Here is a 12,717-nt window from a genome sequence, read left to right as displayed (position 1 = left end):
CTCTGCCTGTGAAGAAAATGTACCTGCCAACTATGAAGCTCAGAGGCATCAAACAGACAGTTAAGAGAACCAGAGCTTTCAGAAGATGGAAAAGAGAAATGACACTGAATTAAAAATAAGATCAGGCACTAGGTCATCTACTCTTAACTAAATCTGAACATAAAAGCACCTTGAACGTAATCTGTGCGAAACGTTTTACAGGAAGATGTGCTACTAGCGAAAAGGATGTGATAATGTACTGTCACTTCCACTGACTGAATGCAGAAACAATGAGTGATTAGTCCTCTGATTTGGTGTTTAAAATTAGTTGATGTCTGTTTGAGACAGGGCTTCCTGAACATGAGTTCCTGCAGTTGCTTCTCACAGAAAAGACGGTGGAAGATGCTAGCTTATTTCCACCTCCTAAGACCGTCTTTTAACTACCAGTTCCTGTTTACAAGGCTGACAAGCTAGCTGTGCGTCAAAGACTCTTTTCCTGAGAGATAAGAGGAAAACAAAAAAGCAATAAAAACAGGTCAAAGGACTCGAATGAGATTCGAATGAGAATTTTTGTATATAACATTAAATCAAAACTGAACTTTTGTTTGTGTTGAGCGCTGAGCATTGTTATCAGGTCCTCCCGATAACAATGGCTGCCTCTGACTAGCATCAGCAAACATTAAAGGGGTGACGAATTGAGAAATCAACTTTCCCTTGAGCCTTTGTTATATAAAAGTTCATCGTGATATAAGAATATCCAGTAAGTTTTGGAGCTGAAAACTTCCTAGTTAGTCAAAGAAAAGCTTTCATTGACACCAGGCCAAGAAAACGCTCGAACTCAGAATATGCCAACCCTTGACGTCATCGTATGCTGGAACGCCGCCTCAACAGATACTGATTCTGTAGCCCCGCCCACTGACTCGCTGAGCTAAACGGATCACGCTACCGAGCAATAAACATGCCGAAGATAGCAAGATATTGCGCTGTGCCTGGTTGTGGAAGAACACAGTCACTGCATAAGCTTCCTTTGGATTCTAATATTGGGAATGTGTGGTTGGACTTTATTTTTAATTAATATCCAGCTCACTTGGGGAAGACATTGCACATATGTTCATTTAACCACGGATTTGTTTGTAAACAAGAGACTGGATTTGCAGACAGGATGAGATTACATGAATGAATGAACCAACACACACTAATGTGAGTAATTTTTTTTTGTTATATACTGTATATGTGATAGTATTGCATTGTTACAGATCAAATATAATGTTACATTGTGTACATGTCTAACTAAACATTACTTACCACTATCACAGGGCTCGCAAAGCCCAATGTCCCGGGGCTGTGTTTTCCAGACGGGCTACCAATACGTATCATCTTAATATAAAATAACATTCCTTTCTTGATGTGCGTTGTTCACTCTCTTGACTTGATATTTGAAGGAAAAAAACAATCGGGAAGTTTTGATCATGCTGTCTGCAACGTTGGCGTGCGCGTATATCCACCGATCGAGCGGGCCAAGAAATATAAAATAACATTCATATTAATTGCGGGTGGATGAGAGATAAATCATTGTGTTTGTTTGATAAAGACATTTTGCGAGCCCTGTGGGACGAATCATTCCGTTTGCCGTTTCACCACACACTTTCAAAACAATGCCTCACGTGTACTCACATATCATTAAATATGCAAAGCTTATCCAATCATAGCCGTGGGCGTTTACTTCCAAGTCTTCAGTGCAGCACTCCCATAAAAACCGAGTGTGTCTTGAGAGAGGCTCAAAACAAGGGCAGAAAATAGCCTATTACTTATTCATTATGATGTTTTTGAATGTAAAAACCATGTGAACGTCACGAGTAGACCTCAGACAGTATAAAAAAGTTTAAAAAGCCAGTTCTTGACACCTTTAAAACTAAAGTGTATGGCTATTTAAAAAAGCAAGGGATGAGCCCAAACTTCCTGTTTCAGTAGGAAACATGGTGCATTACGTTTGTGTAATGCTGTTAGTTTTACAGTCAAGTTTTGTTGAATTTGCCAAATTCTAAAATTTGTAACGCTTTAAAAGCGTGATTTCATAAGCTTTTAGTAAGCATCAATCCTTTTTGGAGCGCCTACAGCAAGGCATGCAAATACAGGGATGCAAATATTCCTTCAGCCACATGACCTCATTTTACTTCCAGGTAAAACTTTGAATATCAATGAGCTAGAATCCTGCAAACATGAGTGCCCTGTCCGCTCATCCTAAAATATCTCCAAATCCTGAAGCTAATAAACAAAAACCGGTAGTTAAATAGAAAAAGGTAAAGAAAGTATATAGATATATAGGAAGTAGACTGCACATAAGCAACAGTACACTGTAAAAGCAACCTTAGAAATAACTAGACTGACAATGGATATTGTCAGGGGCGTTTAGGATTTTAATATTAGGGGGTTCAGCCCCCAGTGAGGGTATAATTAAAAAAAAGAAAGAAAAGAAAAAAACACTTATAGGCCTGGTTTCACAGACACGGTTTAGATTATGCCAGGATTTAGTCAAATTAGGACACTAAAATAAGCAGGAATATATACAGTAGGTTCTACACTATCAAGTCAACCCCTAGTCCTTTTAACTAGCCAGATCATATTCATTAATATTTACTTAGAAAATAGACAAACTTTATGCTACTGTAGATGTCTAGATTGGCAACATTTTTAATGCGCCCTATATTAAACCATTCCTTTTTTTTGTTGTTGATTTAAAAGAATGACCACACACTAATCTATTCACCACTTTTATAATTCAAAGTGATACCAAAAAAACACAAATCCTTTTTCTTATAAATATGTCACAATCAGCTGCTGGGTCATTATTTAGGTGAACGGAATATATCATGCCTATTCAATTGTATTCATCCTTTGTTTTGTTTGCATGGACTTTCAGTTTTCCTTTGTTTGAGTTTCCTAACCTAACCCTAACCCTGTTTTGGTTCGTGAGAGCCTGGATTTTCACCAAAAACTTCTGTCTTCTTGCCTTCACCAGCCCCTTCGACAAAGAGACGCTGAAGTCATTGTTCTGGATCGGGGCGAATTATCATCACCCATTAGACCTCCCAGACTCTAGACTAAACTGGAGGGACGCTATCAACCAGTGTCTGGAGGGTGTCTACCCCCTGTCCAGAGCACAGCCATACCTAGAGCCTGTGTCACCACCTGCGACCACGGAGGAATCGTGTGAGCCCCCCCGCAGATGGACAGCTGCCACCCGCCGTGAGGAGCCTGAGGAGAACCCTGACCCTCGCCCCGGAAGAGGAGCCCCCCCAGTGACTCTGACCAGGGGTGTGAGCCCGCAACATCTGTGGCCGAGGGTATAATGGTGGAAATAGAGACTGAGGACTGGCTGATGGACTTCAGTGCAGAGGTATCGACTCCCACCCTATCCCACCCCGTTTTGTGTTCCTCACCGCTGTTTCTAGACAGCACTATGGACTGTTTGAACAGTGAACCTTCATCGCTGTTTCTAAATAGCACAGAGACTTGCATGGACGATATATTATTACCTTCAACCCTGTCAAGTCTCCATCTGCCTCTGTCACCACCCCTCTCAGCTACTCCTCCAGCCTTGCCTCTGCTGGAGGTTTGCAGCCCTTCGCCATCTCCTATAATGCCATGCTGTGACGTCGAGCCACAGGTCAAGCAACCACCATCTGCACCAAAGTGCCTGTCTCTGCACGTCAACCTGTCGGTTTCGCCTTGGCTCTTCCCACCATCAGCTCCACTAGACAGCCTCTGCCTTTCGACTCCACCTGGTTTCCTCGTCCCACCGGCTCCACCTTGGTCAGTCATCACTTCACCTCCGCCACAGACTTGCAGATCTTCCGCTACGCTCCATTCCTCCACCTCTAAATCAGCGGGCTCCTCCTTCCCTTCGGGTACGCCTCTGTCCTCCATCACACCGGCATCACCTCAGTCCTCGGGCAATCTGGCTTCACTTCAGACACTTGTCGCCGCGGTATCGCCTAGGCCTCCTTGTGTGCCAGCAATGTCGCTCTCCTCCATCGGCTCTCGGTCTTCGCCCTGGGATTCATCGGCTCCGCCTCTGTCGGTCGCCCCCCAGTTGACTTCAGCCTCTACTTCACCTTGGCTCCTCCCTCCCTCGACTCCGCCGTGGGCTGTCGTCTCTGGGTTCTGGGTTTGTGCCTTTGGATGTCTACTAGGGATGTGACGGTGAGGAAATTTTCCCACCGGTTAATTGATGTGTGACAACACCGGTAATACCGGTATCACCGGCGGAGGCTTTTAAATCACTAATTCTATCTAACCGAAAGTAACATGCACACGACCGCTCTGAACTGAAAACGCGCCAGTGCGCACACACCGTGACTGACCGCTCGTCTGTAAATGCGCGCTCTGTGAGGCCATGGGTGCGTCTCAATCAGTTCCCTAGTTCAGTAGTCAGGGCACTGATCAAGCATTGATCAGTCTATGATTGAGATGCACGCCATGAATGCACACTGTTAGTTCGTCCGTAAAGCGTCGTTTATACTCGACGCGCCCGCACGAGCGGCAAAAATAAATCCGCGCAGCAGCGTAGCGCGGAGGCTCGCACTGCGGAGCCAGGCGAAAGTAAACAATGCGCGCTCTGTGCGGCCGTGCACATTTTACTTTCGGTTTTTAATCAGCGCCAATTTGGCTGCGGGTTGCTTGAATTGTGGGTTCATTAGCCTATTATTTTTAACGAAAAACACAACAACAAAACAAATGACAAACTCCCTTAAATAGGCGCTTTTACGTTTCGCTTTGAAACCAAATCTTCCGCGATCATCTCAGTCAGCTCCTCACTCTTAAATCTGATGAATGACTCCTGCCGAGACTCACGGTCGGATCCTGCTTTATTAAGCAGACACGTTCAGTTTTTATTTGTATTGTCTGTTCTCTAACTGAACTAAATTATTTTATTACTATAAAAAAAAATCAAAAAGACGGTGGGCGGTGCCACGGTGGGCAAGTGATGTAACCGGTGTGGAGTCTGGACACCGGTAACACCGGCAACACCGACTATCGTAGCAAGCCTAATGTCTACCACCATCGCCGCGGGGGTCATATCGTCGTCCGGATGTTCCCATTCCTCCTTCACTGCTCATCACCATGTCCTCCTAAGCCTCCTCCTTTTCATCACCAAGCCGCGAGGTCATGCCTTCCGGGAGGGGGGGTTCTGTCAATTTTAAAGGGGACTAAGGCGATCACGAATTTGTGAACATATTACGGAGCTAATCAAAACATTTCTAGGGGGGCTGGGTAGAAATTTAGGGGGGCTGAATTAGTGCTGGGCGGTATGACCAAAAATGTATATCACGGTATTTTTCTAAATTATATCGGTTTCACGGTATATGACGGTATTTTTCCCCCTATGCATGACTGTGTTAATCACATTTTATACTGATTAAGAGAGGAAATACTGCAGGAGATTCACTAGAATGCCCTGTTTTACTGTCATGACGAGTGAATATTGTAGAAAAATTCCACACTAGAGTTAATAGGCCTGGTTTACCAAGCCTCACAAAATGATGCTGTGGAGAGACAACAACCAATAAAACACAGACCTGCAACACACTCAGAGTCATACTTACAGACACCTGAATATTAAAAGTTGAGTTGAGGGCACCTTAAGCATTTAAAAAATCTAACCCTATATAACAACAAACTGCCAAAACGAGGAGAAACGCGGATATTTGCAATACACTTAAGAGCACTTTATGAACGAATGACACACATCAGTTTAACACAGAAAGAATAAAGCAGTTACTTTTTGCCCATTCTTCTTTGAATTGTCAGTTTATTTATTAATTTACATCATTGTCTTTTGTGTAGCAGAATAATCCATCGTGTCAGCGCGTTCGTGATCAGACATACGGTTGTATCAGTGTAATCAGTGCATTTCATTTTAATAAGACGTGATGAAATATGCGCGCATACACGCTTCTGGTTCATGTCTAGAGCACTAGAGTTTATGAAATATGTCCATAAAAAATGAAAACTCGCTCGCTCCGGTCTATATCAGTGCTATATGATCCATGTGGTGAGCGTTGTTACTCCCATAGCGGCGCTCCGCGCAGAAACCGCTCTCTCTCGTGCGCCGCGCGTAGTTCGTATTATCCACTATAATCAAGGGCTGAATCCGAAATCGCCCCCATAACCTCAAATAGGGCATTATTTGGAGGGGACGGCGCTTTTTAGTGGTGTCCGAAACCCTAGTGGACGTTATTGAGTGCACTCATTCTATCCCGTTGCACCGCAATAACGAGTGTACAGCCGATGTACACACATTGCCTGTCCGACTTCACGCACGTTTTCATTCACTCCTTCAAATAAAGTGATAACATAGGGAATAATGAATGAGAGTATAGGATTCAGCCATAGGCTGTGCTGTTAATGCGATCTCTGTTAATGTGCTCTGACTGCTCCTTACTACAGTGCATCAATGAAATGGGTCCCCTCTCAAACAATGACGTGCTGCGCCACGTTCCGAACGTTGTTTAAGCGACATATACCGGTATAGCGGTATCATCAAAATTCATATCATAAAATAAATAAATACCGGTATTCGGTATGAACCGGTATACCGCCCAGCACTAGGCTGAATCCAACCTAAAAAGGGCCTAGCGACGCCCCTGGTTATTGTATTAGCTTCTAAAAGTAAGAGTTCACAAACTATGGAAGCTTGTTTCGCCACGGAATAAAACAATTTAAATGATAATTGCGACTAAATCACTCAATTCTGACTTTTGACTGAACTGAATTGCGACTTTATGTCTCGCAACTTTATAACTCGCAATTGCAAGTTTATATCTCACAATTCTGACTTTATAACGCACAATTCTGACTTTATAACTCTCAATTGCGACTTTATATCTCACAATTATGACTTTATAACTCACAATTGCGACTTTATATCTCACAATTATGACTTTATAACTCACAATTGCAATATCAAACAATTCTGACTTTATAACTCGCAATTGCGAGTTTATATCACACAATTCTGATCTAAAAAATAAATAAAATACACCAACAAATTGTATTCCAAATTATGAATACTGGGGCAGATTATTGATTAATAAAGACTTGTTTTCATCGGTTACTTGCACAATACTATATTATCATAGTGCAATATTTGTAAACTAATACATTTTGACATTTGAGTCACAGAACCAAATGCATTTTTTTATCACACATTTGCTTTTATTATCACTGTCTGTTAGGTTTAGTGTCGGGTTTAGTTTAAGTGTTACATTCTTTTCAAATGCAATAGACCATTAACATGTTGGTGCCACTCACTAATTACATTTCCAAACTGCCATGATATCATGTACAACAACCAGCGTAATAAAACATTGCCAGATCCACATTGATCTGTTTCACATAAAACTGAATGTGCTTTTAGTGCCACTCATTAGACATATTACTTTGATAGTGTCGAAAACGTGCAAAAAACAGCATAATATTTGTCTGCAGAAATGTCACCATAGGCATGTGTTTCCAATGAGAAAAATACATTATTGTGCCACGAAAAGAATATAAAAACGGACACCATGTTAATGATGATTATTAGCAAATAACAGTTTAAATTCTAGTCAATTCAAAGCTATTATACGACTTCATAAACATAAAATAGTTTAATTTAAGGCAGAGTCGGTCTAAAAACATGAAGATTAAAAGAAGAGCGTATCATCAACAGACACATATTGACAATCCAAGTTTGATTGTAGTTTAATATAATATAAATCACACTCTAAGTACAAGTGGTAACCATATAAATATGCACAAGTAGTAACCATATAATATATACAATGACTTCATCTTGTGTCATTTCCTATGTCTTCATCAAAGAGGAAATATTAATTTTGCAATCCTCTGTCTGTGATGTGAGTGACAATACAGTCCATCTTCAGAAACTGATAACTAAAAGAACTAAACACACCGACCAAGAGCTGCCTGTCTATACATTGTCAATATCTCGTAGGCTACCTCACAGTTCACAAAGATGCTTCAACAGGACATAGTGACCATATGAGATTCATTAATGAATCTTCTCTTATCAATGCTGAGATATGGTCAGTAACAGATCCCACCTTATATTGCCCCTAAAAGAAAATAAAAATCATATCTGGCTCAGGTTCGTCATTTTGCTGAATAAATGCGAAAAGCTGCACTTGAGCAAAACCCTATTCGTTTAGAAATAAAATGAGCATCGCCCGGTTAATCCATCGTGTTTCACGTGCTCTGGTGCAGCCTGTTGTCAAAGCCGACTAACACGAAAAAAGCGACAAATAATACAAACGCGACTCATTTGATTAATACGAGCGAATAAATCTTACCTTGGTCTATAAGGGCGTTTCCGTTCAGTTCACACGCTCGCTGTCGGATGTATCGCCGCACATCTGCTTCATTCCCTCATCTGTTCGTTCAGTGATCAGACACTCACCACGCCTTCCCCTTACCGGCTACAAAGACACGGACCGGGGCCATGCCGTTATCTGCGCGCACACGGGCGAGCGCGCGCGCACACACACTCGCTCATACTATACTACCCATAGTAGTGTGTGTGTGTGTGTGTGTGTGTGTGTGTGTGTGTGTGTGTGTGTGTGTGTGTGGATGCCATACACGCCCTCCGCTCATTGACAACACATTATCGTTCGCTATATCATTGTTGCTGGGAAATATTGTGGAATTTCAATAACTGTTCAATAATCGTTTTGTTATTAGCAAAATATAATTTAAAGACACTTGATAATTGATTTAAAAAATCGTTTAAATCCAATGACTCGATTCGATGATTCGTCCCATTAGTGCTTTAAAGTCCCAGTGAAACGGAAGTTGCAACCGACTTCATTTCAGTGATTTGACGTATTTCCGAGAGAAACGGAATACTACATGAGCAGAACAGAGGGCGTGGTTTGTTTTTTCCTCCCTGTGAACTGATTGGATATAGAAACGTGGGCGTTTCATTCAGAAAACGCACATCCTCGCCATCTCTGTTTATTAGCTGGCGTGCAGCAGACTGTCAGTTGGATGGGCGTGTTTAATGATGGCATGTTGGTGTCGAAGCCCAAGCCGTCAAACAGACGTCATCAAAAAAGGCCTACCAATGTAGAGGGGAGGAGCTTTTTCAGATTATGATTAAAGATTACGAAGCCAAATAATTTTTTGATGCGGATTGACTTGCATGGATGGATTGTTCACCACAAAACTAGCAATTTGCGCTAACAAAGTAAATATGATCAATTTTGATTTCACGAGGACTTTAAAGGGCACAGTTATGGCGAAATTTCGCGGGTAAAATCCAGAATCCACGTGTTTGGGAGTTTCGCATGAGGGCGAACAAGTTCCCCACGCAGATTTCACTAATTTTCAAGTTGGTCAAGCGTGGTTCTGTGTGAGCACCGCTTCATATGTCGCTACACTATTGCCAATGAACAATGGACCGCTGAAATAGGCTATCGCTTCCAGGGTTTCTGCGGGTCTTAAAAGTCTTAATTTGACCTTCCACAATTTAAGGCCTTAAAATGTCTTAAATTGACCGTTTGCAAAGACCCGCCCCCTTTAGTTAATGTTGCTATGTCCGACAAGCCGCGCTCTCACACCACACACACGTTCTCACGCAGTGAAAAACACATCGCAGAGCAAAGAGGACACTGACAACGCACTGACAGACAGGACAGAGCAGGTTACTTTTAATGTGAAACAAAGTCTCAACTCTAAAAGTTTGTCATTTTTTAAAGAAATGTAAACAATAAATACCGTTTTGTGGCTCTTTAATGTGTGGTGACAGGTCGCTGTAGCGCCTCAGTTAAAGCTGTACGTGAACCCTAGTTAGGCTATAGTATCAAATAAAAATGAATGAACTTAAAGGGATAGTTCACCCAAAAATGAAAATTAGCCCATAATTTACTCACCCTCAAGTCATCCTAGGTGTATATGACATTGTTCTTTCAGACGAATAAAATCTGAGTTATATTACAAAAGTCCAGGCTAATCCAAGCATTAGAATTTGATTCATAGTTGCTCTGTTTTCCATAAAAAGTGCATCTGTCCGTCATATAACTGCTTCACGCGGCTCTGGGGTGTTAATAAAGGCCTTCTGAAGCGAATCGATGCATTTGTGTAAGAAAAATATCCATATTTAAAACTTTATCAAGTAAACTTTCGGCTGAAGAATGTCATATACACCTAGGATGACTTGAGGGTGAGTAAATTATGGGCTAATTTTCATTTTTACTATCCCTTTAAGAAGGAATGTTGTTTCAACCGCGGAAAGATGTCAGTAAACTCCTTTTTTTCAAGTTAAAGTCCACAAACGTTAATCTACGAACTCTTATGACTGACTTTGTCGGACAAAATTGGCAGATTCGGCGGCTTATGATCAGTCAGATCGACTGTGAATCAAACTCCAGGCGAAGGGTGAATTGGAGCAGAAAGTCTTAAATTCAACATCATGTCATTAAATTAGGGCCGTGGTTTCCATGATTTCCATGAACGACGGAATCAGATAATCCATTCATAAAAAAATGCGGAATATCACAGAATTTGTCAAATTTTGGATGAATAAATCAAAAGTAGGTCAGTGGGCCTATACACTTAAAGGGATAGTTCACCCAAAAATTTAACTTCTGTCATTAATTCCTCACCCTCATGTCGTTCCAAACCCGTATGACCTTCGTTCATCTGCGGAACACAAATGAAGATATTTTTGATGAAATCTGAGAGTTTTCTGACCCCTCCATAGACAGCAATGTAATTAACACTATCAAGGTCCAGAAAGGTAGTAAAAACTTCATTAAAATAGTCCATGTGACTCCAGAGGTTCAACCTTAATTTTATGAAGCAAAAACAAACAAAAATAACGACTTTATTCAGCAATTTGGTTGTAGCCTGTGTCAGTCTCCTGCGCAGTTTGCGTTGTAAAAACAGTGCAGCTCCCGCGTCATCATCACAAGCATAAGTGGTGGTGCTCACCTGAACAGCACCGGCTGCCGTAGAACTCGAAAGCGCGCACTAATTACAACGTAAACAGCGTAGGAGACTGACAGAGGCTAGAGTTTAATTGTTGAATAAAGTCGTTATTTTGCGTACAAAAAGTATTCTCGTCGCTTCATAAAATTAAGTCCCTTTAAAGGGTTAGTTCACCCAAAAATGTTATTTCTGTCATCATTTACTCACCTAGCCTGACGTCGTCATACTCAGATTCGAGTCTGATTCTGCTCCATTGGGCTGTGATTATGGGAAGTTTCAACCAGAGTATGTGAGCGGAGTGGAGCGGCAGCCAGTGTTCATTTTGACAGCATATTTTGATTTAGTTTTAGTCATAGTCTTTTGACTAAAATGCCATTTAGTTTTAGTCATATTTTAGTCACTTGAATTGTTTTTAGTTTTAGTCGACTAAATATCATAAGGTTTTAGGAGACTAAATCTACTGTAGATTTAGTCTCCTAAAATCTAATGAGTTTAGTTAAATTGTAATACATTAAGCATTTAAGCCTTACATAACCTACTGTCACTTGAACTGACATTTTGACATCATTTTGTTTTTGACATTAAAAATACACAAAAGAGAGCTCAATTCACTTTTTTGTTTGTTTGTTTTTTAAAAACAGCTATACAGTTTTTATAACTTTGTATTTCTGTTTTAGTTAGTAGGCCATATCAGGTTAAGCTAAAGCTTCAAATACGTTTGTTTATTTATTTTTTAAATTTCAGTTAACATTTATTTAATTTCAAGTAATTACGTTTTTTTTTAATGGTTTTAGTTAACTATTATAACCCTGATGCTGTGATACATTGAATATGTGTCAAATACTGGTCTTTCCTCCTGACTTTGAATTAAAGGGGAATACAATTAAATACAGTTTATTGTGTAACCAAAAACGAATATATAATGCGTGATACTTTTAATTATAATCAAGCTCGAAATACACAGAGACTCTTATTTTGAAAAGTATGTGCCTCTACTATTGCAGTTGCAGCCAGTGTTGCCAAGTCATGGGAATGCGAATTTTAGCAGGCAACCCAAAAAGACCAAAAAAACATATTTTACCCCCCAAACGCGATACCGGATTAACGCGATTGGGCTTGTTTTGGGCTAGTTTTGAGTAGCAATTGGGCGGGTTTTGTTGTGAAAACCTGGCAACCCTGGTTGCAGCTGCTCATTCAAGTTCAGATGAGGAGATAAAATATGCATTGTAACAACCGTCTAAAACAAATTACTATATAAACATCGTAAACATTGTCATTATTCATCAGCCTTAGTTCATAAACAATTGCCTGGCATAAATGTGTGCTAATGTTCATTGATTGTGAGCCGGTCTGGAGCGCTGGATTGGGGATGAGCCTGTAGAAGTGTTTTCCAGCGGTTAGACCAGCAACGCTCAAATCAAATGTACGCATCGTTTATGATATCAGTTCTGACTGGATCTCTTCCCTAATAGTCCCTCCCTAACATTTTCATCTCGTTTTTATTTGTTGACGAAAATTACATTTGATTTTCGTCATAGTTTTTGTCATCCAACACTAGATTTTTATTTAGTTATCGTCTCTTTTTCTTCAGTGAAAAAAGGTTGTTGACGAAAATTATGACACAATTTATTCGTCTACGAAATTAACACTGGCGGCAACAATTTCCCCTCCACGCTCTAAGCGTTCAATAACCGCTCAGAGCCTAGAAATCTTGGCGCAGCCTAGCGGCAGCAAATGTAATTTGCAGCC

The 12,717-nt window shown here is 40.8% G+C and overlaps 1 protein-coding gene across 2 annotated transcripts in view; it reads right to left on the bottom strand.

The window, feature by feature from the left end:
• The window catches only part of frmd4bb (FERM domain containing 4Bb), an 80,764-nt gene extending 72,208 nt beyond the window's left edge, over positions 1-8,556 (bottom strand). The window contains exon 1 of one of the 2 annotated variants that reach the window (XM_079802996.1): positions 8,334-8,556. The gene's annotated coding sequence lies outside the window, so the exon portion shown is untranslated. The remainder of the gene's footprint in view (positions 1-8,333) is intronic. The other variant, XM_079802997.1, reaches the window with a different exon arrangement.
• Between the last annotated feature and the right edge of the window lie 4,161 nt (positions 8,557-12,717).

The sequence above is a fragment of the Gobio gobio genome, assembly GCF_949357685.1.
Source record: "Gobio gobio genome assembly, chromosome: 21".
Classification (NCBI taxonomy): Eukaryota; Metazoa; Chordata; class Actinopteri; order Cypriniformes; family Gobionidae; genus Gobio; species Gobio gobio.
The sequence above is the reverse complement of the archived record's forward strand: the minus strand, read 5'-3'. Positions and strand labels throughout refer to the sequence as shown.